We start from the raw sequence: 26,737 nt of genomic DNA on the forward strand, positions 1-26,737 counted from the left end.
CTGGTGGAGGACAGGGTGGAAGCAAGGAGGCCAGTGAAGGGGGCAAGTCCAATAATCCAGGTGAGAGTGATGTAATTAATTTGTTCTCCTATTTAAGAGATCCAGAGAAAATGGGATATGTCAATTCAATAACAATTATTTTAATGACTTACTAATTTATTTCCCTGTGTCCCACTCTTTTCAGAAACACTTTGGGGCACAGAATGGTCTTAAATCCCGGTTTTATCAGAAAGTGATTTCAGTAATTCACTCCATCTTCATTTATAGCTGGATTTTCTCCAGGGCTTCCTTACAGGACTTTGAACAGTTTGGAATCAGAGCCCACTGGGAAAAGTCCGTGCAGTGACCTCCTATGGGCTGTTGGAGCTGAATTAGAATGATAGGCTTACTTGGATTTTCTAATCTTTAAGACAGGTGGAAAGAGCTATTATTTTTCTTCCAAACTTGAGTATACAGCTCATTCACTTCTCTTACCCTGGTGACACCCACCCTTGCTGCTCCAACTGCACACACACTCTCCCTTGGTCAGCCTTAAATGTGAACACTTCCCTGAGGGAGAGAGCTGGAGGTCATCTGTCTCCATGGCTTAAACACAGGCTTCAGCTTCAAACTTTATACGTCTGTGCTAAATATATTTCTGAGCTGCAAATCTCGGTTTCTATTTGTGTATAGTGTATCTCACTCTTGTTCAAATTCCTCACATCTGAATGGACATTGTTTTTCTTCTGAAAGAAAAAACTTGCTTCTCTTTACATTCCCCATTTTAGTTACTGGTACCACCATTTTCCCATTTAGCCCATTATTTCTACCATGGAGAAAGATGAATGGGGAGGAAAGAGTAATTCTAATAATAGTGCATCTCCCCAGAGTATAACACCTAATTGCCCCCTTTCCTTTTATCTAGCAATTACTCAGCTGGAAACCTTTGTAATAGTAGCCAAATATTTCTGGTGGGGACTTCCTGTTTGGAGAACTCTGGAATAGAGGGATGAATGTGTGCTTGCAGGGTGAATACACAGACACACACAAATTCCTTTATTAGGTCACAATGATATTTTTTTCTGACAAGTATCCTCAAGAATGTAACATTGTAGGATGCGGCAGAGAGAGAGAGCTCACCAAATATTCTATGTACTTTCCTTCCTTTCCTACATCTTTCTGCAATTAGGTTGAGGCCGTGTGACAATCTCTGGTTCATGGGTATGACTTAACTTGTGGTATATTTAGGGTGAGGTAGTTAAGAGTCAAAGTATCTCCTCCATCCCTCCTTCCATGGTGCAAAGACCATGATCTTCCAGAGGATAAAGCCAGTTGATGGGGAGAAGTTGTCTGACCCACACTGGACTTCATATGGGAAAGAAATAAACCTTTATTGTGTTAAGCCCTTGAGATTCTAGAGTTCATCTGCTATAACAGTCTTCATGCTGAAAAATAAAGATTGCTTGGTTATCCTTGTTAAATCAACCATAAATGTTAAAGAGTAGATTATTTTAGTACTTCTGGCATTTGGAAATTTATCAAAAATCATTTCCATTAATAGTTCCTTTTACTATTTTCTTTGAGATAATTAGTTCAGCAGTTTATTTACTTAGTAAAATAAGTTACTCAGATTGAATTTCAAAGATATTCATTTTTTATTTTAGTATTTGAAGATTCGGTATATCAGCCTTTACTAACACCATTTTTCTCTTTCTGTATGTATATATATATTGCATGTATGTATATTTTATAATGTTCTCTTCCAGTCTTTGCCTCCAAGTCTAAAAAATTACACATTTAGAAATTGATCTTATCCTTCTGTTAATTTTAGTTGCATGCATTTCATTGTACCTACCTTGAGGTACATCAAAATCACAGATACTGAATGTTCACAACATGATATAACAAAGATCTTGGCCTTTGACATTTTTGGTAATTTTGATGGAAGGTAATCATTGTGTGTTAATTAGATGCTCTCTCACAAGCCATCTCTGAAATCCTTGGTTCCCTCCACAGTCCGAATCCAGTGCCTCTCTAGAGACATACACAGCACTTTGGCATAGAGGTGGTAAACAGTGATCACATTGCTGCATAAATGCTTGCTTATCTAGCTCCTTCCAAATTGTAACCTAGGTCAGTTTGAGGTCAGAGGCCAAGTGTGTCTTTCTCTCTCTGTATTCCCAGCACTTCACGTAGGTCATAGCTCATAGCTGAAGCTCAATAAATATTTGTTTGTTCACTGAATAAATGAACTGAGGAAAATTATTTCTGAAATGTTTAGCTCATTCAAGACCATGGCTTCCTATTGTGGGGGTTGTGAGTTTTTTTCCCTCGGGAAAAAGTTCTTAACTATGATTGGATTCTCAAAGGAATTGGGAAATCTTTCAAAAAGGCTAAAAGCCATTGTTTGAAGATCACAAACACACATACATAAACATACTAACTTAATGGCCATACATACATCACTGCATTCTTACCACTCCATATTCATCTGCCCACCCGCACAGATCTGCAAGGTCTTCCCTGGGAAGCTCTCCAACTTATTGATTCTTTCCTACTAGAAAGTTTAGCGTTCCTTAAAACCTCTGATATTTGACTGAGTACTGCCTTTCTCCAGATTATTTGTAAAAGTGTTAAGTAAGCCTAGAGCTAATATCAATCCCTAAAGAAACCTATTCCTTAAACTTCTCAACCTTTTCTTCTTACTGTTTGTTTTCCTTTTCTAAGATAGTTCCTTTACCAAAAGTAAACCTCTCATCCAACCTCAACGAATAAAGATTTGTTATTATTTATTTTACCATCTTGGCCATAGTAATTGTATTTTTCTTACCTTTAATTAGGAAGATGATATATAACAGCTAGGCATACTCAGTATTAAAATCTGCATTTGTGAGATGAAGAAATGCCCTAGCTTTCTAACTAGATGCCTTCTCATTACCTAACTTATAATGAAGACTGAGCCACTTGTCATAAAAAAAAAATTATGCTTAACTTACAAATTGAATGTGGTTATTTTCAGTCTTTAAAGAAGAAAATAAAATGTGAGAAATCTGAAAATGAAGCATTATATTGGTCTTGCTAGATATTAAATTCACAATGTAGAAAAGCTGTTTATTTAAAATACTTTTTGCTGACAGAGCTTGATTAGGGGAAAAGGACTTCTGAAAATCAGCTTTAGAACACACGCACACAAACCTTCCCTGACCTTTCACACTGCACTTACAAAGGCATTACATGACTTTACCATTCAGTCTCTCTTAGGAAGTATTTTTATTTTCTTATTAACAGCGGTAGAAAAACCAAAGCTAATATTTAAGCCTTGAGATCCCCCCTCCTTAAGATGAAGTGAGTACACAAAACATGAAAATATACAGATATATTCTTTATCTGTATATCAAGAAGTATATCAAAGCTTTATGGCCTCCTTTTGCTTCTCTGACCTAATCTCCTAGTTAATCCCTCTACAATATACCTACCTTCTTGCTGCATACCAGCACACTTCTGCCTTGAGTCCCTCCTTAAACTCCTTCCTGCACTCATGTGCAAGGCTCATTCACTTCCTCATCTCCTTTATGTCTATCCTCAAACACCACCCTGTGGGGAAGCCTGCCTTACATCAGGCTTTATTCCATTTAAATGGAATCTCTCCATTTAAAACTGTATGCCCTCGTGCTTGCCACTACCAATATTTGGCACTCTCTATCCCTTTTCCTAATCTTTAAAAAAAATTAAATATGGCTCTCCTTTCTTTTCTCTTTCTTTCTGGGAGTCTCCTTACATACATGTAAATCTGAGCTGTCCAATATAGCCATAGCCAATTGTGACGACAGAGCACTTGAAATGGCTAGCCCAACTTGAGATGTGGTGAAGTGTAAAATGCACACTGATTTTGAAGACTTTGCATGACTAAAAGAAAGCAGAGTATCTGATTAAAATTTTCATATTAATTACATGTTGAAATAATACTTTGAATATATTGGGTAAAATAAATTATTAAAATTAACTTCATCTGTTTAACATATGTGTTCCTCACTAGGAGTCGATTGGACAATGCAGTATTAGACTTTTTTGCTGTATTGCATGTCCATTATACTTTTTTCTATATACAGCATCTTTTTTCGCTCTCTGCTTCTGCTGGATAATTTCTGAGAGTCTTCTCATTCGCCTATCCTGTTTTCCGCTTCTCTAAACTGCTATTTCATCCAGCACTAAGTTCTTAATTTTATATTTTGTAATTTTCGGTTCTAGAAATTCCATTAGATTCTTTTGATAGATTCTTATTATCGGGTGAAGCACTCCCTCTTTTTATGTATTTTCTCTTCCTCTAGTTTCTGAAATATATTCATTTCAAAGTTCCTGTCTAGTAACTCCAGTACTTGGATCATCTAAATAACTGTTTCTTATATGCATGTTTATGTGTGTGTGTGTCCAAATGTCCTATCTCTTAGCATGTCTAGCAGTGTTTTATTGAAATCTGGACATTGTATATATATTAAAAAACCAAAATATAAAAAGAAAACAAAAACCTAGGAGGCCCCAGATGATGTTGTCTTCTGAGGATTCACTTTCTTCTCCTGGAAAGAAAAGGTAAATGTCTTACTAACCTCCATCCATTCAGGAACTGAGCTAACCCCAGGCTAAGTTGCAGTTTTACTAAGATTGGGCCTATTTTAATTTGCTCTGTTTCCTAGGGCATAGGCTTCCAGGGTTTTCGACTGATTGTCTGGCAGGTTACCATTTCCTCAGCAAAAAGAGGTCTTCTTAGACTTCGTCTCTTGTGCAACCCCTCACCATCCACAGCTTCAGAATTCAGTAAATCTTATGAAGGGGAAATGGACTCTGTGCTGAGGCCCTTCAAGTTTCCTTTTTGCCAGTCCAGCCTCACACAACTGCCAAAACGTGGTTGGCTTCTTGGCCCAAAGCAGAAGCCCTCTGCCTGGGGCCAAACCCAGATTGTCAATCTCTCGCCTTGGCAGCTGCAAGTATCTTCCTACAGGCAGGTAGACTTTGCTCCAAAATTTAAGTAGCTGTGGTCCTCACTGTTTCCACAGCTCTTGGATGATCTTTGTTTCCTCTGGTATGCTGGTTGCTCTTGGCTGGAATGTTGATCTGCCACCATCTTCACTCCCACACAGAAGCAGAAGCTTGCTGTGCTATTTTTTTTCTTAGTACTCTTTACCATCTAACAAGCTATGTACAGTCATGTGCTGCAGAATGACACTTCAGTCAATGAAGGACTGCATGTATGATGGTGATCCCATAAGATGATACTGCATTTTTACTATATCTTTTTTATGTGTAGATATGGTTAGATACACAAATACTTACCATTGTGTTATAATTGGCTACAGTATTCAGCATAGTAACATGTTGTGTAGGTTTGCAGCCTAGGAGCAACAGGTTATACCAACAGTCTAGGTGTGTAATAGGCTATCCCTTCTAGGTCTGTGTAGGTACACTCTAGTATGTTCACATAACAATGAAATCGCCTGACAATGTATTTCATCATTAAGTGCCGTCTGACTATATTTTATTTATGTAGTTTATCATCATCTTCCTTCAGCAGAATGTAACTTCCAGGAGGGGTAGGGTTTGACTATTCTTTTCACAGCTGCACCCTCAAAAATGTGAAAAGAATTAATTCCATAGCCATTACAATGGTAAGATAGGAGAAACCTGAATGAAAGTGATTATTAAATAAAAATGAACTGATTTGTCTTCCCAGTCTGACAGCCAAGAAAACAGAATTTTTTTTTTACCATAATTTACTATGTTCTTACTGTGTGCCAAACAGTGTGTGAGAGGTTTGCATTCAAAAATGATTATAGCATAATCCTCACTCCAAAGAAACAGACCAGCAAAAAAAATAGGGATTAAAAACAAAATAACCACCTACTTTCTTGACTCATGACGAGACAGCAGCCATGAAGTTTTAAACACATGAAGACCCTAATTAACCACAAACCCCTTCGAAAATTTCTGTGGGAAGTTATACTCTTATTACTCCCACAGTGCCACTCGGATTCTACTCAGAACAATCTGCCAATTTTTCTATAAATGCCTTCAGGGTCTGCAGCATCTTTGTTTTCAATGGTGGCAAACATTTTTCCCCTTGAAAGTAGATTTGACTTTAGAAACAGTCAGAAGCCCTTTGGAGTGAGGCCTGATAAAAAAGGAACCTCATAAAATCATTTCAGATCAGTGAGGGACAACTATAAAGTAAGCGGGACTTCTTGTGTTTTTTGTAAACTGGCTCTGAAGGCAACTTCAAGAAACTTGAAAATACAGAAGCATGAAAATATTGTTGAAGTAAGTACTTTAGTGTTTTCTTTCATTATTTTAGTCCTGTGGTTGAACATACAATTTTAAAAGTATACAATACCCACTGAAAGTTAAGAATGAAAGAATGCAGGGATGAACAATTAGTATATCGGGAATATAAGGAAGTATATTATTAATTGTTATGGTAAATGAGACTATTGAGATTTCTCAAATCCTGTATTTCATGGCTTAAAATACACAACTTTCCTGTGCTAATATTACTAAGCAGGTTTTTAATAATGAGTAGTTCTATTTTGTGTTTCATGATATTTGAACTATGTATGTAATACTTCGGTTTTCCTTATTTACTGTTGTTATCCACTAGGACTATGTAGACGTTTCTCAGTATCCATGGGGGATTGTTCTAGGACCTCCCAAGGATAATAAAATCCAAAGATGCTCCAGTCCTTGATATAAAATGGCACAGTACTTGCAAATAACTTATGCACATCCTCCTGTATACTTTAAATCACCTCTAGATTTACTTCTAATACCTAATGCAATGTAAATGCTATATAAATAGTTGTTATACTATATTTTTTAAGGAATAATAGCAAGAAAAAAAGTCTGCACATGTTTAGTACAGACGCAATTTTTGAGTATTTCTTATCTGTGGTTGGTTGCAGCCATGAATGCTGAACCCCTGGATATGGAGGGTCAACTGTATATCTTTTACATCATATAATTTTTGAATCACCCTCTAACATGAACTTGAGAACACATAAAATAACAACCAACTGTGAAGAGAAAAGTAACTTGTTCCCATTTTCAGTTGAGGAGCTAGTAGGTCAAACAGGGAAGAAGAAAGAAAGGAGAAATATTAAGAATACAAAATAAAATACAAACTAATACAAACTACGAAACTGAAAGCTGGCTGCTCGTAATGGTGATTAAGTTACTCTAATATATTGCTTAATGTATTCTTCGTAAAAGTTCTGACATTTTAATTTACAAACTACTATAGAACTCCAAATGATAAAACACTTTGAAGTGTCCATAACCCATACATAAGCTACCACTTTAAGAGACTATTTCTTTTATCTAGCTCCTGAACGAAACAAGCTTTGACTGTGAATGGTCTGCTATTAATAAGAGGAAATAAAGTAGCCTCTGAGAGGTCAACTTTCTTTTGTCTCCTTTTTTTTCTCTCCTGTTAGTCATTCTCAGATTACTATTAATAATTCTGATTGGCTATATTTGCATTTGTGGACAATCAAGATAGCCAAATTGATTTCTTCAAATGGAAAGTACTAACAAAAATATGTTGCTATTTTATAGTAATAACACATATTTTCCATGGAAATAGTTTGATTGGGTAGAATTGACACATGCATATAAATGCAAGGAAGTAATTATGATTATATTATTAGCAGTTATTGTGGCAATAATTTCAGAAAATGGTTATATCCATCTGTCTGAGAAAACAGACTTTAACACAAAATGAAGTCATATTCATTACATGAAAGAAGTGATTAGAACCTAGTAGTAAAGCCAGCTAAATGTGTTTCTACTAAGCTCCAAGTTTAAGTTTTAATGCATTTTTAAATGTTTCTGGTCTCAAAACATTGAACAGCTGACAATTTCCCCCAAGAGAACAATACCTTGAGGTAAAAAGCAATTAGAATATGGATTGACCAGCAATCAGTAATCATTACTTGGTACATTCAATGTAGTACGCTGGCACCTGGTTAAGTAATTTAGAAACTAGTTAAGTACTTGGAAAACAGAGGTTTCTCAAGTTAAATGTGAAAGCTCACAGAAATAAAATGGACTTTCTCACAGTTACAACGTATCAGGAAGAAAACTGCAGAATAAGGTTTTAGAAAGTTAAAAATGGGTGAACATATTAAAGGGAATTGGAATCAAAGGGATTGAAGTAGAAAATCTGGTATTTCTGGGAGTTTAAATTCCCCAAAGTTTGTAACTTCGAAGAGCTGATGATACATTTCATATCAAGGTTTAATATTTCTGTGAAGGTGGTTTAAATATACTGTATGATTCAAAAAAAGCTTTTATTAAATTCTTAAACTGCAAGGTAAGAAATGAAAATAAATTACTAAGTCAGTGAAACAAGAACTTCTACAAACTCCCTTCACTGCTGACATCTTTCCACCTACATCACTTTGCCAGTAGACTCCACCTTCCCTCCCATTTCTACCGATGAACTGTCCATGCTCCAATAAGGTCAACTCCTCCACTTGCAACCTAGACTTCATAATCTCTCATTCAAGGACAATGCTCCAACAATTTACTCATCTTTTTCTAATATACCAATTTCTCCCCACTTCATTTGATTATTCTAACAAACAAACATACTATTTCTTTCATCTTAAAACAAAAACAAAAACAAACACAAAACCTTCCCTTGATCCTAATTCCTCTTCAAACTACTAATTCATTTCTTTCCTTCCTTTCATTTGATTGCTTTTTTAGAGACAGCGTCTGGCTCTGCCACCCAAGCTGGTGTGCAGCAGCATCACCATAGCTCTCTGTAGTCTTGAACTCTGGGGCTCAAGTGATCCTCCTGCCTCAGCCTCCCAAGTAGCTGAGACAACAGGTGAGAGCCACCATGCCTAGCTAACTTAAAAAAAAAAAAAGTTTTAGAGATGGAGTCTCACTGTATTGCCCAGGTTAGTCTTGAACTCCTCCAACCTCATCCTCTCTTTCCTTTTATAGCAAACTCCCTTGAAAGAGTCACCTATAATTGCAGTTTCTAATTTCTCTTATTCTCTCTTGAGCTCATTCCAATCAGATATTTGTCCCTACCACAGCACTAAAATTCCGCTTCTTCTTGAGGTCACAGTAGCCTCCACATTACCAAAACCAATCATCGTTTTACAATTTTGACCTTACTTGACTTTTCAGCAGACTGGACACAGTTGTCATTCTCTGCTACCTAAAATTCTTTCTTCCTTTGGCTTCCAGGACTTCACCCTTGCTTGGTTTTCCTTCTCAGTGTTTTGTGTTTCCTCCTCCTCCTCCTCCTGAGCCCCAATGTCAGTATGTTCCAGGGCTGTCCTTGAATATTAACTCTCTTATATCTACACTTAATTTCAAAGCAATCTACTCCAGTCATATTGTTTAAATACCATTTACCTACTGGCAATCCCCCAGTTTATATTTCCACAGCTCTGACCTATCTCTGGAATGCATTTTCTGAATGCTTTAAATAAGACATACTGCTTTTATGGTACTAATAAATATTTTTAAAAAACATCCTATTTATTCTGGATTTTAAAAAGACCATATAGACTAAAAATCCTTTACTAAAAGACCTTCATTCCCGTGTATAATTTTTTAAAAAGTTGCCAGGCATGAGGACTACAAAGATGAATAAAGAAACTTAAAAATCATCTGTCCTCTCAACACGTAGAGATAACTACTTTCATACACACATAAACTCTTTAAAAAGCAGATCTATGCCCATTTGGAACAAAATCATACCTGAGAAAAAGTTTTTAAATGAATACATAATCTTTTGTATTCTTTCAGATGAATAACTTTTATTTCTGGGTGAGCCTATAATTTTATAGAATCATTAGTTTAACATGATTTACTTTTATTAAGTTGGTCTTCTTTCAAAACAACAGATTGACTACAGCTAAGATAGAAAAGTGTTAAAAAGTAATACTATGGTGTATCTGCAAAGATCTTAAAAAAAAACCCAACAACTTCATTTTGATTATTTCAAATGTACTCTCTACATTTAAAGTTAGTTAAAAAATGGCACAACAAATTATAAAGCTGAAAAAGACATACTATTTAAAATATGGGAGTAGATTAGGGATATATTAATAAAATGGTGACTCATCTCTCTTATTGTTAAACAATCATGGGAGAAGGAATAATAAAGAACTTGCTCAATTAACAATCTGGTTTAAAATGGCTCTGCCAACAGAATGGCTTGCCAGTTGTGTGAGCATGGGAAAATCTGAGTCTTCATTTATTTGTAAACAGAAGATAATGCTGTGCTGGCTCTCATCTTAACATTGTTGTGATTAAGTGAGATAATATACATAAATATCCTAGCAGAGTATCAGGCCTTTTCAACAAAAGTTGGCTATTACTGCCTTTGTATTAATTTCTTAAACTGATTTACTACCTTCTTTTTCAAAACAGGTTTACTTACAAAAGCTATTCAAATAAACAAGCAAAAAAAAATTAAAGAGAAAATTCACAGAGCTCTGAATTCAGCTTGAAAGTTTTTAAGCAACACAATTTATTATACAGAACAAAACTATACTTTGAGATGAGTTTCTTCTGTCAAAAAGACAAAATACTCAGAGGATTTAACTGAATGACTATAATGCACCCTGGCCAAGAAGCGAGGCTTTATCTTGCTCTTTAAAGTACATGCAAGTGAGCACTGTTCTTGTCATTTTAATATAGACTTTCCACCCTTAAATTGACTTTATGAAATAGTTAGATAATTGTTGTGTACTTTTAAGTCACTTTGCCAGTGTTCTTGAACTGTGAAAGTAATTCAGTACTGAACTCATAAAATATACTCCCCAAGGTCCAAGTTTAAGCGAGCATAGTGATTTGTTTCCTAACAATGGAGCCCAACCACAATTAAAAACTCCTTTGTACTGGACAGTCCTTGAAGCTTTGAGTGGCTTTCTTATCGACAGCCCTTCTGAGCATCCTGCAGCTAACAGCAGGTTTTTTTTTCCTATAATCTACTACCGCCATCCCCACAACTGTCATGATCAAGAACTATTTACCTTCATTTCTACCACACCATTCTCACTGACTCAATGACTTCTTTTGTTACTACCATAACGAATGCTATTGCTCTTACTACCATCACCATTACCACACCACCACCACCTCTCTTACTAACACCGCCAGTACCATCGTTGCCACCACCACCATCACCACCACTACCCTATCTCTTACCAACACCACTAATGATAAGCTAGAAGTAAACTAAGACCTTTACTTGAATTACTTCATTTAGTCCTCAGAACAATTCAAGATATGCTGTATTCATTATGTTGATGAGGAAGTCAAGGCACAGAGAACTTAATAATTTTTGGTATATGTTCCTATATTAGGTGAATGGGAAAGCCAGAATTCAGATCAAAGTTTGAATAACTCCAAGGCTTAGCATATCATTTGGTACAGAGTTAACACTAAGAAAAATCTGTTGCACGAATAAATAAAATTTGTCATGCTTTGGGTAACAGGGCTCAATGGACAAAGGATGGTATCTGATCCACAGGCAGTGTGAACTTGGCATGAGGCAACCTGGCAGAAGAATGCCTTATGAAACATTCTATAGTAGATATCCAGCTCACCCTGTAAGCTCCTCTCTTTGGGACAATAAAACACAAAGAGAAAGTTACAAATAGAATAGGATCACTGAAATCAAGGACCAGAGAGAAGACAATATGTTAGAACCACAAAGTCAAGAAAACCATGTAAATATTAGCCAAAAAGGTAACAGCATTATATCCAGCTGGTAATGACAAGAGAAACAGAGGCAGAGAGAGGCAGAAGATACATCATTAAGATGACACTGCACTCTTGGGGCAATGGCAATATCCTGAACAACCTTCCAGTTTTCCAAGTGGTTGGTTAGGTAGCTGCTGACATGGTCTTTTAAACTTTTTGTCTGGCTTCTCTTTCTCTAATAAAGCAGTGGTCCTTTTCTCAGGACACAAGAGATTCATCTGTCTGTTCAAGTCAGTAACTCAATAGCCACATGTTTTATTCCCCATATACAATCACATACAATGTTCTGTATTTTCTCTCTATTCCCACTGGTTGAACTCTGGCCCAAGCCACCACTATCTCTTATCTGGATTACAGCAATTCCCTCTGACCTAGTCTCCAGTCATCGACTCTGGCCCCCTCAATCTGTTCTCCATATAGCTGGCTCTCACACTTATCTTCTGCACCTAGCTCAGACGTATTCAGCTCTCACTTAAATACTACTTCTTTTGGGGAGGCTCACCTTCCGAGTAGGTTGATCTTCCTGTTATTGACTTGTCATTCTCCATTTTCCTTTCTTAACACTACCACATTTACAGTTACTTGTTCACTTTAGTAAGTCTTCCCTTCTAGATGGCAGTTTCCATGAAAACAATCCTGTGTCTATTTTCTTTAATGCTATGCACCAGAGGCAACCTTTTTGGCGCCAGGGACTGGTTTCATGGAAGACAATTTTTCCACAAGAGTGAGGGGGAAGGATAGTTTCAGGATGAACCCATTCCACCTCATATCATCAGGCATTAGTTAGATTTTCATAAGGAGTACACAACTACATACCTTGCATGTGCAGTTCACAGTAGGGTTCATGCTTCTATGAGAATCTAACGCTGCTGCTGATCTGACAGGAGGCGGAGCTCAGTGGGTAATGCTCACTTGCCTGTTGCTCACCTCCTGAGGTGCGGCCCAGTTCCTAACATGCCGCTAACCATGTCCTATCTGTGGCCTGGGGGTTGGGGACCCCTGTACACCAAGCACAATGCTACAGTACCTGGCACATAAGAAGTGAAACATATTTTCTCAACAAATACATCATCTGTAGTAATCTGAAGGTCTCTCTCTCTTTTTTTTTTTTTTTTTTGAGATGGGGTTTCACTATTTTCCCCAGGCTGGTATTAAGCAATCCTCCCACTTTGGCCTCTAGAGTAGCTGGGACTACAAGCATGTGCTGCTGCATCTGGCACAGTCTGTTTTCTGAAACCTAAAAAAAAACTCTCAATAAATGATCTCAAATGTGTTTGTAAACATCTTACAATTAAAAGAACTAAAATTTAGTCCACCTCCACTGAGGACTGACATTATACAGGTACCATGCTGAGTGATCTGGGAAGGGGAAGTAGTATTCAAAGGGAAGTTCTCAACAATTTAAGCAGTGGAGTGACAGGATCAGATCTGTGTTTTAGGAAGAAAAATTTGGCAGCAGTGTGGGGGACTAAAGTGTGTTAATACTTGAGGAAGGGGAGCTGTTAGGGAGCTATTAAATTACTATAAGAAAGAGGTTTTTTTGATGGCAGAGCTAGCCACCTACATGGCCATGTAACCTAGTTCTGGCTACTAAAGCTTAAAAAAGAAAGTCTGTTAAAGGACTTCCAAGAACAATTCTCCCTCATAAAAACAGAGACTCAAAAGAAGACGGCCTGTCCCAAGATCCATATATCTTTGGGCACAGTTGTGTGTGGATCTGATGCCAGTTATTATGTAAGCATGAGTTGCTGAGCCACGGATAATAGCCATGGAGAGCAAAGAGGAAAGTTAAGAGTCTGAATCACGGCTGGCATCATGGCTCGTGCCTGTAATTCCAGTGTTTTGGGAGGCTGAGGCAGGAGGGTCCCTTAATGACAGGAGTTAGAGACCAGCCTGGGTAATACAAAACCTGTTTTCAAGAATTAGCTAGGCATGGTGGTGCACACCTGTAGTCCCAGCTACTTGGGAGGTGAAGGTGGAAGGATCTTATGAGCTCAGGAGCTTGAGGCTGCAATGGACTATGATCACACCACTGCCTGCTAGCCTGGGCAACAGAGTGAGACCTTGTCTAAATTAGAAATAAGTTTTAATGATAAGGAAACAAACTTCAGGTGTTAAACCTCAGTTTATAACTTTACCTTTTTCTTGTCCCCCTTCCTCTAATAAGATGCCACATCCTCAACTTTACCTTCCCAATGTTTCTTCCATCCATCCTGTCTGTATCAGTTAGGATGTTCCCAAAAGTGGCAGATTGCTTATTACAAGGTGTATTTATTGTCTCACTTAACAAGAAATCCTAAGTTTTGACGTTTTGGTGCGGCTAACTGGGGCCTCAGGGAGCTGGCTGGGGGTGTGAAGACTGTGCAACTCCATTTTCTAGTGTGAATCATACAGCTCAATTTTATAAGAAAATTGTTTTTGAGAACAAAAATAAGTATTCTACCTGTACAAACAAACAAACAAAAATATCACCAATCCATATTCTCCCTCTCCCAAGAACAAGAAGGGAGAGGGAGAAGAATGAAGAGGGGCAGTACTGACATAGTTTTTCTCTTTTAACCAGCTTTTCATAAATTGAGATGCTTATTATAAGCTAGCAAGTAGGATAGACCCCGTTTTCCCCATTTATCTATCTAGATGCAGCATATGGTTGTACTCCTCTCTTTCATTCATTTAATATTTGTTACCATTTATGATGTAACCATCTATTATCTAGATGGTAATGAGATCACATCATTATCTCTGCCCTCCAAGAATAATTCAGAATTCACCTCAAGAAGACATCACAAATTATCTGCTTAGCAAAGTTCCCAGCACATGGTAGATGATCAAATATTTGCTTAATGCATCTGTTCTGTAGCATTACACTTTTTAGAGGGTTCTAAAGAAAACTTGTGAAGATAAAAGCTTCAGGATATGGCATCTGATTAGAGGAGGGGATGAGGAAAGAGATGACTAGAAGTCATAATTTTAAGCTTTGAAAGTTCCTTATAGACACATAACACACATGCCTCTATTTCTTCCATAACATCCTTGACAAGCAACAATCCTTATTTTGCTTGAATATTACAACTTGTAAGGAAGTCATGCTGTCCTAAGAGAGGTCAGTGTATCACTGTACAGTCCTGACCATTATAATGTTCTTTGGAGTTAAAAAAAAAGAAAACCTGTTCCCCCGTTCAGAGGGGAGAGGAAATTTCCATCGTTTGTCCCAATTATAGCACTTGAAGAAAGTGGTTGTGGTTTAATGGAATTAACAGTGACCTGGTGACACAAGACCAGGTATAACTTTGAACAAGGCACACACAATCTTGCTGAGATTCATTTTTTTCTTTCTCTAAGATGAGGATAATCTTCACCTGCCACACTTATTGTCAGAAATAAGTGAGATTATGTAAGTGAAAGTACACAGTGCCTGCTTGCAGATAAAACATTTTTTTAAGGTATGCAAGAAGATAATGATACCACTGAGCACTTCTAAGGATAACCCTTTACAGAAAGATGAAAGTTAAAAAAAATTTTTAAGTGGACATGCCACATTAATGTTAAATATATTTAAAGTCTTAATGCACAAAAATGTCACTTAATAGACAACTGCAGCTACATATTGTAAGCAGTTGGCTATGGACATGCTAATCTTTTGATGACTATTTTTAAGTTAAAATGCATTAATATTCATGATTCTGCCTTTCTTACATTCACAGGAATAATGCTGGGCTTGTATATCCAAGAAACATTTTTTTAAAAAGAGATGACAAAGAAGAGGTATCGGCAACAAAAATACAGGTACCTCTCATGGAGACGTGCTCTGTGCCAGGCAATACACTAAACCCTTCATATGCTGAATAGCTTCCAGTGCTCGGAAACTCTTTTGAAGTAGACATTATTATCACCTCCATTTTACAAATATGAAAGTGAATGTAACATCGCTTAAATAATTCAAAGATCACATTGTAAGCAGCTGAGGCTGGATTTGAAATCTGTTCTTTGGTGTTAGACTCCCTTTATTTGCTTCCTTAATACATATAATGGGTGGGTCTGACACAATTACTGTGTTTAAAATATATCACTCACTAAATTCTGCTTTAAATGAGATTATCAACAGGGGAATACCTGACTCTTTGGTAGCATACATTATTACGTCAGCTCTCTTTTGTGATGATTCTGTAACTACAATGACAGATGGACCTATTAAAAAAATAAAAGTAGTAAGAATAAAAAAATCTCACTTAATTTTTTAAAAATTTCATGTACTGTGTTAACTATCACAAAATACAACAGAAACAAAGAACAGTATAGTGTCAAGCACGTACATACTGTCTTAAAAACACTGACAAAATATATTCAAAAGATCTGCAATGCAGCAGTCCAGGAGGGTTGACATTAGAAAAAAAATATTAAGCCCAGTAAGTTAATGATACCTTAGAACTACTCTGAGTTTGTGAAGGAATTAAAAAATCATTCAAATGTTAAGAATTTATAATACGTCAGTTAAATTTTTAAATAAGAATGGTATCTATACATACTGATTAAGCTTTAAGTACTTTTTCCATACTTCAAGTATTTTGAAGTATCTTCTCAGGGGCCTACTTAACAGTGTGCAGATGGAGTAGCCATCAGCCAACTAGTTACCTTCAGTGCCATCCAGTGATCCATGGTGGCAGGAACTTCTGGTCTCTGTTGCTTCCTCTACTTTCAAGTCTTGCATTAATTTGCCACCCAACAGCCCACTCTTCCTGGTCCAACCAAGGCCAGTTAGTACAGTCTGACCACTCACTCAGACCATTTGGGATAAATCTTACTTTCTAGCCACTTGCCTCCTATTCGGTTACAAATGATTTTACAACACAAATACTGTATTTAAAGAACTTTTAAAAACTCCATAAATGATTAGATTTTGTTTTCAGTTATCTGTGCAAAATACTGGTTGGCTTTCCCACATAACTGTAAATCCACCTCAGCATTGTTAGGTGGCAACCAAGTAAATTATAGGTATAGGAGGATAAATCTTCTGAAATGCTACCCTTGGAGTTCCATTCTACCCCACTCAAAAAACAAACAAAAAAACCCCAAACCAAACCAAACCAAACCAAACAAACAAATGAAAAAAAATAAACAAACAAAGAAAAAGAAAAAAGAGACAGACTGTTAAAATGGACAATCTTATTTGTCATCAATTGTACTGAACTTTTTATTTCTAATCACCGATACAGAAATCACTAAACATACAACCTGTAATTTTAACAACACAATGACAGAAAAATTCACAATTACTGAGCTGGTACTGTATATATTAGGCACTAGCCAAGTCCTTTTACATTATTTATTCCGTTTCAGACTTATCACAGCCTCTCATGGTTGGAATTGTTATTCCAGTTTTACAGGTGAGAAAACAGTCTTAAAGGCACAAGGTCAGACCCTTGGCCACCTCCCTGATACCATGCTGCTGGTGGTGAGGAAAAAGCTCACACTAAACTTTCCTTTCTTTAAAAAGAATATCACAGAACATAAGCCACCCTAATAAGGTCCTAAGTATTTAGAGGAATTACTATGGAAAGTTCTTGTCATTACAAAGCTAAATTCTTGTTCTGAAGTCTCCTTGAATAGCTCAAAAAGAAAATCAGATGTTTAGCACTTGACAATTTGTTCAAAGTTTCAGAAACAGCAATAGTGTTTTACTCAAGGCAAATCATTATAAATTATAAACACCAAAATGTCACTGGACTAAATGAAACACACTCTCTGATCCTATTCATAGCTACTGAATATAAAGAACTTAATGAATTAGGTTAATGTGCCTGTTAAGATGATACAAGGTAGAAAGGGGATCACCAGAAGCAAGTTTCCAAAGTCAAATTATAATGTCGTCTAATAATAGATCTTGTAAAGAAACATTAATATTAACACATGTACTATACGACATATATAATTGAGACATTTTCAATGGTGGAATGTTGAAATAGGAAAATGTAATACTTCTTTTTTTAAAGTAATTGTTATTTGTTGAATCCTTTTGGTAGGCTGTATTCCAAGAAAGCAATATCTTGAACTAGTTTTCAATCATCACAAAGGTTGGAGAATATCTTTCTGTATATTTTATTAAGGCTTCTCAGAGATGTAACAGATATTTCAAATTCATATATTTTAATGACAATGCCACCTCAAAATGTACCCCCCCCCACCTAACTGATAACTTGAAGAAAATATATTCAGAATATAACCTGAAAACAAACACAGTATAATGATGATGGATAGTCCATTTCTTTCCCTAAGATTTAGCTCATGGTATGCCTCTGATAAGGAAATGCATGTTTCTAAAAAGCACTCAGTTTTCTTTAGAAACAAACCGAAACAAAACAAAACAGTAGACTGCTCTTTTTCTTCTGACATACCATATAAAGCCTTCCTTCCAGAATATTTTTCCCTTTGAAATTAAGCCATAAAATAAAATGTCTTGCTTGAAAATCAATATATTAGTGAATGGGGACAAACATATTTGTGTGATTTGAGTTCAACTGTAGAACATATAATGAAGATAGCCACATTTTTACTTAGAGAAGATATCTATCAAACACAATACTAGCATTAGTTCTGTTTCCTATTTCTAGGTAAAATTTTACGTAAGAAATAAAACACTGATTTAATGAAGAATGGATTAATTTGAAAGCTATGATACTTAAAACTTATGGAGAGAGGTTGGCTCTAAGCAAAAAGGTGAATTAAATGAAGCCTGCTTTGGATGTTGTTTTCCTTGGTTAGGCCATGAGCAGCTACTGGAGAAACATTCCAGGCAATGGGTTCTCTCATGTTGCTCATGGCCTATCTACTAAAGACATTCCTTCATGTGAAGTACCCTGCGACCTGAATTTGTGTCTATACCTCTTCTTCTTGGTGTTGGAGAAAGCTCTTTAAAGACCTATTTGTTACTGTCTTCTTTTTCCTCTCTGAATAAGGAAATGATAGATGGCACTCTAGTGGTGAAATTGGACTGAGAGGCAGACTTGGGAATTAGAAGCTAAAGGATAAAGAGGGTAGGCTTTAAGACAGAGGGAGCCCAAGTCTGTGATGACATTTTGGAACCTCCATACAAGCATCAGACTACCTTTGAATTTCTCCGTTTAAATGAAGTATAAAAGTCAATGATAATTTGAGGATTCTCTCCTATGCACTTGAACTTAATCCTAAACAATTGAGGAGGAGAAACTGGATAGTTGGGAAGGAGAAACTGTATAATTGGAGAACAATGGGCTATGTTCTGAAGAAATGTGTCATTGCGATTTTGCTGTCATGGGAACATTATAGTCTATACTTACGTAATTGATATAGCCTACTATACCCCTAGGCTATAATGTAACACGATTATAAGTATTTGTGTATCTAAGTGTATCTAAACACAGAAAAGGTACAGTAAAAAAAAAAAATAAAGATAAAAATGGTACACCTGTATAGGACAGCTCCATTATAATCTTATTGGGCCACCACTGTATATTGGGTCTGTCATTGACCTAAGTGTCATTATGTGGTATATGACTATATTTTCTTTTCAAAACTTGAATTTTGAACCATATTTATTACTTAGTCCAAAACTAAATTCTAAAAACCATAAAAACACTATGCTCAAAATATTAGAAATTATTAAAATATTTTTATTTTGTGAAAAAGTTCTAAAAAAATTGAACATAAAATATTTATTTTAATAAACATGGGCAATGTGATATAAGTTATAATCATTTCTTTTGCAAAACTGAGAATTTTATCAGGATGGGAAACATTGTGTTCATCTTTGCAACTAGAACATCCAGTCGGTATTCTGCATGTGGCTGGTGCTTGTAAACGACAGTTGAACAAATAAAATGCTGTAAAATATATCCCCATTGCAAAGAGCTGTCCTCTGTATGTGCCTGACAGTTATCTATAAAACTGAATATATGAGGAAGATTTTGGGCAAACACAGAAAAAAAGAAAGATTAGAATTTTTGAGAAGAAGCTTAGCAGAACGCAGTTATTGGCAGTCATTTAAGCTAGTAAGCAAACATTATAAGCCCATTTATTTATCTGCCCCAATAACTCATTTTCCTCTGCAAGTATTCACTGACTATCTGGCATATGTAATAATCCCCAAGTGAAAGTTTAAAAGTATATATGTAGGGTGGGGTGGAGAGCTGCCGTTAAAGGAGCACTGTAGGAATTTAGCCTAATTTCCATGATTTTTGTTTCTCTAATATTTGTATTCTATTAAAACAACCCAAAGAATACAACTAAATGCACACTTGGCTAAATTTTCATACTGTAAAATTCTGCAAATAACTCGCTAACCATTACACAAATCAAGAATTTTGATTGATAGTTTACATATATAACACATATTTTTTTGGGTAGTTCTATTACAAAAATCACCCATCTTCCCAAAAGGGATTGTTAACAATTATAACCAGCTTATATGAAAATTTGATTAGAACAGCTCAAATGGAATTGGCAAGTAAGGACTTTTCACTGAGCAAATGCATAAAACTTTCAAAAGATTGATAGGGATATGTAACTTAATTTGTCGGTTTCATTTTTCATGTCTTGGTAATAAATGTTATTTTGATAAATAAAGATGATTTTGTTGCATTTATTGCATGGTGATTTTTATACAAGCATGGTTCTTCAAGTAACATAAGAGGAAGAACCATATTTCAGTACTCAAGCTGTTAACTCATGTTTCTTTTAAAGTTATTTGTCAATGTCTCTTCATCTGCATAAGAACTAGGTGAATTGACAGCATGAGTTTCTCTATGTTCTAAATCATAAAAAATCCCAAGGAAAAGCAATGAGTGTAATAGCCCTATAAATATTTGTGGATTGTCACTAATTCTACTCTATTTGCCTTTCACCACTGACTTAGGATCCTTTTCATTTTATGTTCATCTGACAAAATAATGGTAACGACAGTGGGCAAGAGGTTGTACCATACACAGAACAAAATGTGGGTGGATTTGAGTTTGTCCCATTTGGCACCAATCCAGACATGACAGTAGGCGAAAGAGGGAAGGAATTCCAGTCCCATTGGGTTGCTTGTGTCCAGAGGAACAAGAGCAAAACTAATCAAGGACGATAATAGGGAGTTTTGAAAGCAGCTTCTGGGCACCACCAAAGTAATGGTCAGAATGGTACTGGCTGCTTGTGCTCTTTCAGAAGCAGGGCTTTACCTGGCAGCAAAAGCAAGATAAAAGCTTTTGAATAAAGATATAACCATATGAAGCAGCTTTTACACTTTATATAAAGCTGCTGTCAAAATATTGTCCATAAAACATCTAATTATCCCTGTCAAAGGTTCTGCATTCAGAGCCCTTAGGAATTCAAAGCCACAAAAAAAGCTTGCCACTCTTCAAGAATCGGTATACGTCCTTATAGAAGGAAATAATGATGATTTAACCTACAGAGGTCCTTCGGAAACATTTTTCAAAAAGAGTCTGAGAGCCTTATGACATGGCCTTTATTGATTTTTCCCTTCTGTAGGGTTCAAAGGAATTAATAAAATGTGATTATTACTTGTGAACAGGTAATGGGTCCTAGTTATGGTGGACTGACATTCAACATCCATTTTTAACCATCTACTAGAGTGTCTTCCTGTACTGCAGTGGCTGAAAGCTAAAAACCACATCAGAGATCCCATGCAGTTTGGATGTGATTTGGTTTGGCCAGTCTTTAAACTGCTCAAAATTAGGATGTTGGAAGTAAGGTGGAGGCCACGTTTTTGTGGGTTTTGCTTGCAAGTGTGACTGTGGAAGCATTTGGTTTCCTCTCATAGCACCAGCAGCATTCCCTGTATCTAGTCACTAGCTGTGTAGTACTAAAAGGCAGAAAGACAACTCTCCGTTATGCTGGTGTGGAATTGTAACAGGCACTGCAAGGTTCTGTATCTGGCAGTAACAGTGGTGGCTTCCTGATCATGGGGACTTCCTGTTAGGGAGTGGCAGTGAGGTTCTGGAGCCAGCAACTACCCAATTCAGCAGGCAGTTTCTGTATCATAGAGCGGGGAGCAAATGCCATGGTAGCCTGTGTTAGGGCTTTACATGTAGCTCATCAAAGCTTGATCTAAATTGTTTCTTCAGTCCTCCTAATAACCCTGAATCCACTTACAATATCATGATTAAATACTTCACTGCTTAAACTGGATTCTAGTCTCTGAGCCAGAATCCTGACCTATACAGTGTGCCAGCACATATATACCCCTTACAAGAAATGGATTTCCTATTTTGTAGTGATGAGGAGGAGGTTCTAAAAGTCTATAGGAAAAATAACTCTCCAGAATAATGTTCAGGGACTAATGGGTGTGAACTCTTTCCCCCACTCTGAATGAAGATGTGTTCTTGGTGACACTGAGATATATTCCAGGACCAGGAGAGCTCAATGTTTAGAGTATTTGCTTGAGCCGAGGTGTCCAGATTGTTAGTGTACTTCTAGAATGTAAACCCCAAGTATAAAAGGACAGTAGTGCAGTAAGAACTAAGCTTCTTAGAGTCAGTGAGACCCCATTTTCTAGCAACAGTGTCCTGGTAGCTGCAGGTGCCCATTCATTTCTAGAGGCAATGGGTTCCGAGACATGCTACATCTGTTCCTGTTATGCAGTCATCCAACTTTCCATAAGATGTTATACCACTGGCTAATGAAAGTGGAAACCTAACTTAACTATATCCTGTGTGTGTGTGTGTGTGTGTGTGTGTGTGTGTGTGTGTGTGGTCTTTCTCCACCAATCCACAGCTCCCTTGAAGTATTCAAGTCTCCTGGTAAAAGTTTTTTTGTTTTATTGTACTCTGTCTAGATTCTTCGTTAAGTGTCACTGATAGAAAATGACAGTCTTTCTTTTCTTTTTTTTGAGACAAAGTCTCACACTGTTGCCTGGGCTGGTGTGCAGTGGCGCGATCTCAGCTCGCTGTAATCTCCGCCTCCTGGGTTCAAGCAATTCTCCTGCCTCAGCCTCCCCAGTAGCTGGGATTACAGGTGCGCACCACCACGCCCCGCTAATTTTTTTGTGTATTTTTAGTAGAGATGGGGTTTCACTATGTTGGTCAGGCTGGTCTCAAACTCCTGACCTTGTGATCTGCCTGCCTCTGCCTCCCAAAGTGCTGGGATTACAGGCGTGAGCCACCGCACCCAGCCAGAAAATTAGATAGTCTTTCTATCTGTTCACCTCAATGTGTTAAAAGTTAAAAAAAAAAAAAAGAATATGATTGGCTGTCACTATGGGTCCTCAGTTTTTGTGATAAAGGAATAGTTCTCTATTAGACACTGTGAGGGGCTTCAACAGCAAGTGTGGGTAGGGTTGCGAGATTTAGCAAAATAAAACAATATAAAAAATGAGTACACTTAGTGAAATATGAATTTTAGATAAACAATGAATAACTTTCTAGTATATGTATACCCTATGCAATATTTAGGACATATTTATATTAAAAATTATTCATTGTTTACCTGAAATTCAAGTTTAACTGACATTTCTATGTTTTATCTGGTCCCTAGTTGTAGAAAAACTCTCGCGTGAACTATCACTGCAGAATGATCTTATTCCACACCAGCTTGGGAGCCTGAGACTGTCTAAAGAATTTAAGACACCCATTTTCAGATAGAAAGAATGAGCTCAGTATGGGTAATCTATGGCCTTATAAATCATGAGGAACAAATGGTACATGAAACTCTTGGTTGGCCTTACTCTCGGTATTTCTTGGGTTTTATTTCCTTGAGCCTAAATTCAAGTATGCATTTGCCTAGAGGATGCAGCCCAAGTTTCGGCACTCTATAACCAGCTCTATTTCCTCTTTTTCCCCTGGCTGTTAGGAAGCTCAAAAATAAATCACAGTATTAACTTTTCACTTCTTCATCCTTAAAAAGATAAGCTACCTGAAATCCTTTCAAAAGAGGATGGGCCATAAATTGCTGATTGAGTCAAATGAGCTGGCTTTCCTTTATGGTAGTCACAGATAGTGAAATAAATAGTTCTGAAAATTACACATAATATAAATCACCTTTCTAATTTTTACATCTTTGGGGAATAGAAAATAGTTTGTTTACTTTAATTCTCTATAAGTTCAAAATTTGGCTATACTAATTGAAAATAGGATAGTATCTTGCACTGTTGTTGCTGTGATGAATATGCCCCAGAACAGAAAAGTTATTCTAGAGTTTCAACTTTTATTTACCAAGGCCTGTATTCTATAATACATAGAAGAGAGCTGTATCAAGCAATTCACTGTTTTTAGTTGTTAAAAGTGTTCTACTGCTAAAATCTGAGAAGTGAAAATGTGGCTAAACTTTGAAATGTAATATATGTCTGGGAAATAAAATAATTTGCAGCATAGCTAAGTTTTGCTCAAGTCTGGAGAGAGAACATGAAAAATTTTCAGACTAGCAATTTGCTGACTAGAAAATGACTATATTTTCAATCAGCCTAATATGGCAGTTGTTTTTCATAGGCAAAGAAAAGCTAAGGAAGACTTACAGTCTGTAGATATTCAGCATAGCTTGGCAAAATTTAGCTGCTAGTTTCTTATCCTTGTTATATGTTTCCATATGGGACTTCTTATTATCAAGAAGAAATAATAGAAGTAAACAGAAGCAAGAGGAAAAGTCCAGACTGGCATGCATTAACTGCTTGTCAACTATGGTTTTCCTAATGAATTGTCCTGTTGCTCTGTATCTCAATGATTATAGTACAACAGCTTTCATTAGTCACTGCAAATAAGACTTAGTGCCACCTTATTTACATTCTATTGCAAATAATTAGCATTTCCTATTGGATTCATCCAAGTAACTTCTGAACTTGCAGCAAGACTATTTGACATCATCCAATACTTGATTCCATACTGAACAGGCTTGAAAACAGATTCTGTGCTTTTTAGTTACAACAGTGTCACCAATGAATTCTACCATAGCTTAAATTCCTGCCAATATTGTAGCTAGGGATATCAAAATGCTGCAGTAATTAGACCTTGCAAGCCTGACTTCCCTAGTGGTAGAACTGTCACAGAAGGGGAGGAATTGATATTCAAAGTTTATAATAACCCAAACCTCTACAATTATTGCTAGAACACGAATGTTACCGTTTTAAACAGCAGAAAGCAACTTAAGAAAAAAGCCTTATTACAAAGGTAAAAGAGAGAGGGGAAAAATAGCATCATATGCTTTGATGACCAATGCCTTTCCTCTGCTAAAAATTTATAATTACTTATTAAAATTCAAACCTGATTATTAACTTGGTGGGGAAATACTTCTCTTGAAAACATAGCTGCCATATTCAACAGAATATAAAAAGCCTATTCCATTCTATGAATTAAAATTTCACTTTACAAGTACATTATTCTAGAACTATATAGATTTGCATAAATTATTTCATATAACCAAATTTATAGAAAGCATTTTATATAAAACCACTTATATAAAATTCTATATAATTTTATATAATTAATATGTTCATATGTCTGTGTATGTCCATGTGTGTTTTTGTGTGTGTCTTGACCTACATATGTCATCTTTTATAGGTAACTGATGTATTCTCTGGAATGCACATACAATAAAACAAGGATCACTGAATCAAATAATGCTGAATTTGTGTGAATGTGTTATTCACAGATAGAACCAGTTAATCTGAATATAAAACTTTGGGAAAGGGCAGTCATCGGTCCCAAGCAATGGGTAAGTCTATTTGCCTGCTCTTACCTGATTTTCCCAGCCTATGTTCCATACAATGTATACCTCCTGTTATCTACCTCAGGACCTTATTTTCATGGGATAATTGAGCATCCTGGTCCAGTTAACCAACTCAAGAATCCCCCAATCCTTTACATATTTCTTCCATTTGTACTTAGTCATGGATCCAGCCTGAAAGTCTCAGTCCTCAATGCCTGGCCAAGAGGGGTTCAGATGGCTGATGTAGTGACCCTTCACTCATAAAAGAAGTGATCTGTGGGACCATTCTGTCTCAACATTTTAGTTTTCAACTGATAGTTTAACTGTCCTCACTAGACATTTAAGAAAAATGAGTAATTGAGTGTGAAAATGCAATATAATAAAACATTAGCCTTAGGATCAAAGATGTAAATACAAACATATTAAAAATAAAACTGTATAAGATTATTGATTAAGAGGTCCTGGTGAATGGAGTAGAAATTAGATGTTAGAAATCAAGAATAATAATAAAATGTACTCATTTATAAAGCCTTTTCATATAAATTATCTTTTCTGTTTATAGAGATTTAAAAACTGCAAAGAAATAGAAATGGGTCTCTTTTTACATTAATGTTTTGTTCCTTATCATGTCTTTCAATGGGGCAGTGAATTAGTTCTATCTGAAGAAACCTCTTCAAAAACAAAGCAACCCTCTGAGGATTTCTTGCAAGGTTACTGTGACCTACAGTTAACAAAGTAGGTGTTTACTCTCCCCTGACAACAGCTGGTGGTCAAATCCAGGCTATAGTTCCTTAGTGGTATAGGTGGTTGTTTAGGAAACTGGAATGATAATTAGGTCCAATATCCCTGAGGTCACACAGAGCAAAATAAAAGAATTGTTTGTTATTCAGGGAAGAAGACTTAGAACTTCTCTGGGCTGATCCACAATCTGTCTTCTTCCCAAATGTCTGCCTAAAACGAAACTGGGAATTTGGAAACTTTTCCATAGGAGTCATTATCACATCCATCCTTCTTTCTCAAATAAAAAATATGGATAAATGTATGGGCTTGAATCCCACCTCTGCCATTTACTAGCTATTTAACTTTGAGCAAGTTTACTTAACCTCTCTGTGTCTAAAGTTCCTCGCCTATGTGCGTGGTATGTGTATACATATATATAAGCCCTGGGCGTTATGGGATTTTGGGGATGAAGTTGGCACATATAATGGCAAAACACTGCCTACCTAGAGTAGGAGTTATATAAGCATTGGCTCTTATTTCTATGGTTAGGAAGATGTGATGTAGAGAAAATAAATAAACCATCATGAACTTA

At 36.4% G+C, this 26,737-nt stretch overlaps 1 protein-coding gene and 1 long non-coding RNA gene across 3 annotated transcripts in view; one reads left to right on the plus strand and one right to left on the minus strand.

The window, feature by feature from the left end:
- Window positions 1-26,737, minus strand: part of DIAPH3 (diaphanous related formin 3) — a 496,891-nt gene that overhangs the window by 34,255 nt on the left and 435,899 nt on the right. The window lies entirely within an intron of this gene.
- LOC126940561 (uncharacterized) lies at window positions 1,072-25,367 on the plus strand. Its single transcript, XR_007720802.1, has 3 exons — window positions 1,072-1,131; window positions 15,462-15,543; window positions 25,278-25,367. It is a non-coding gene; the product is annotated as an uncharacterized LOC126940561 (long non-coding RNA).

Source organism: Macaca thibetana, chromosome 17 (assembly GCF_024542745.1).
Source record: "Macaca thibetana thibetana isolate TM-01 chromosome 17, ASM2454274v1, whole genome shotgun sequence".
NCBI lineage: Eukaryota > Metazoa > Chordata > Mammalia > Primates > Cercopithecidae > Macaca > Macaca thibetana.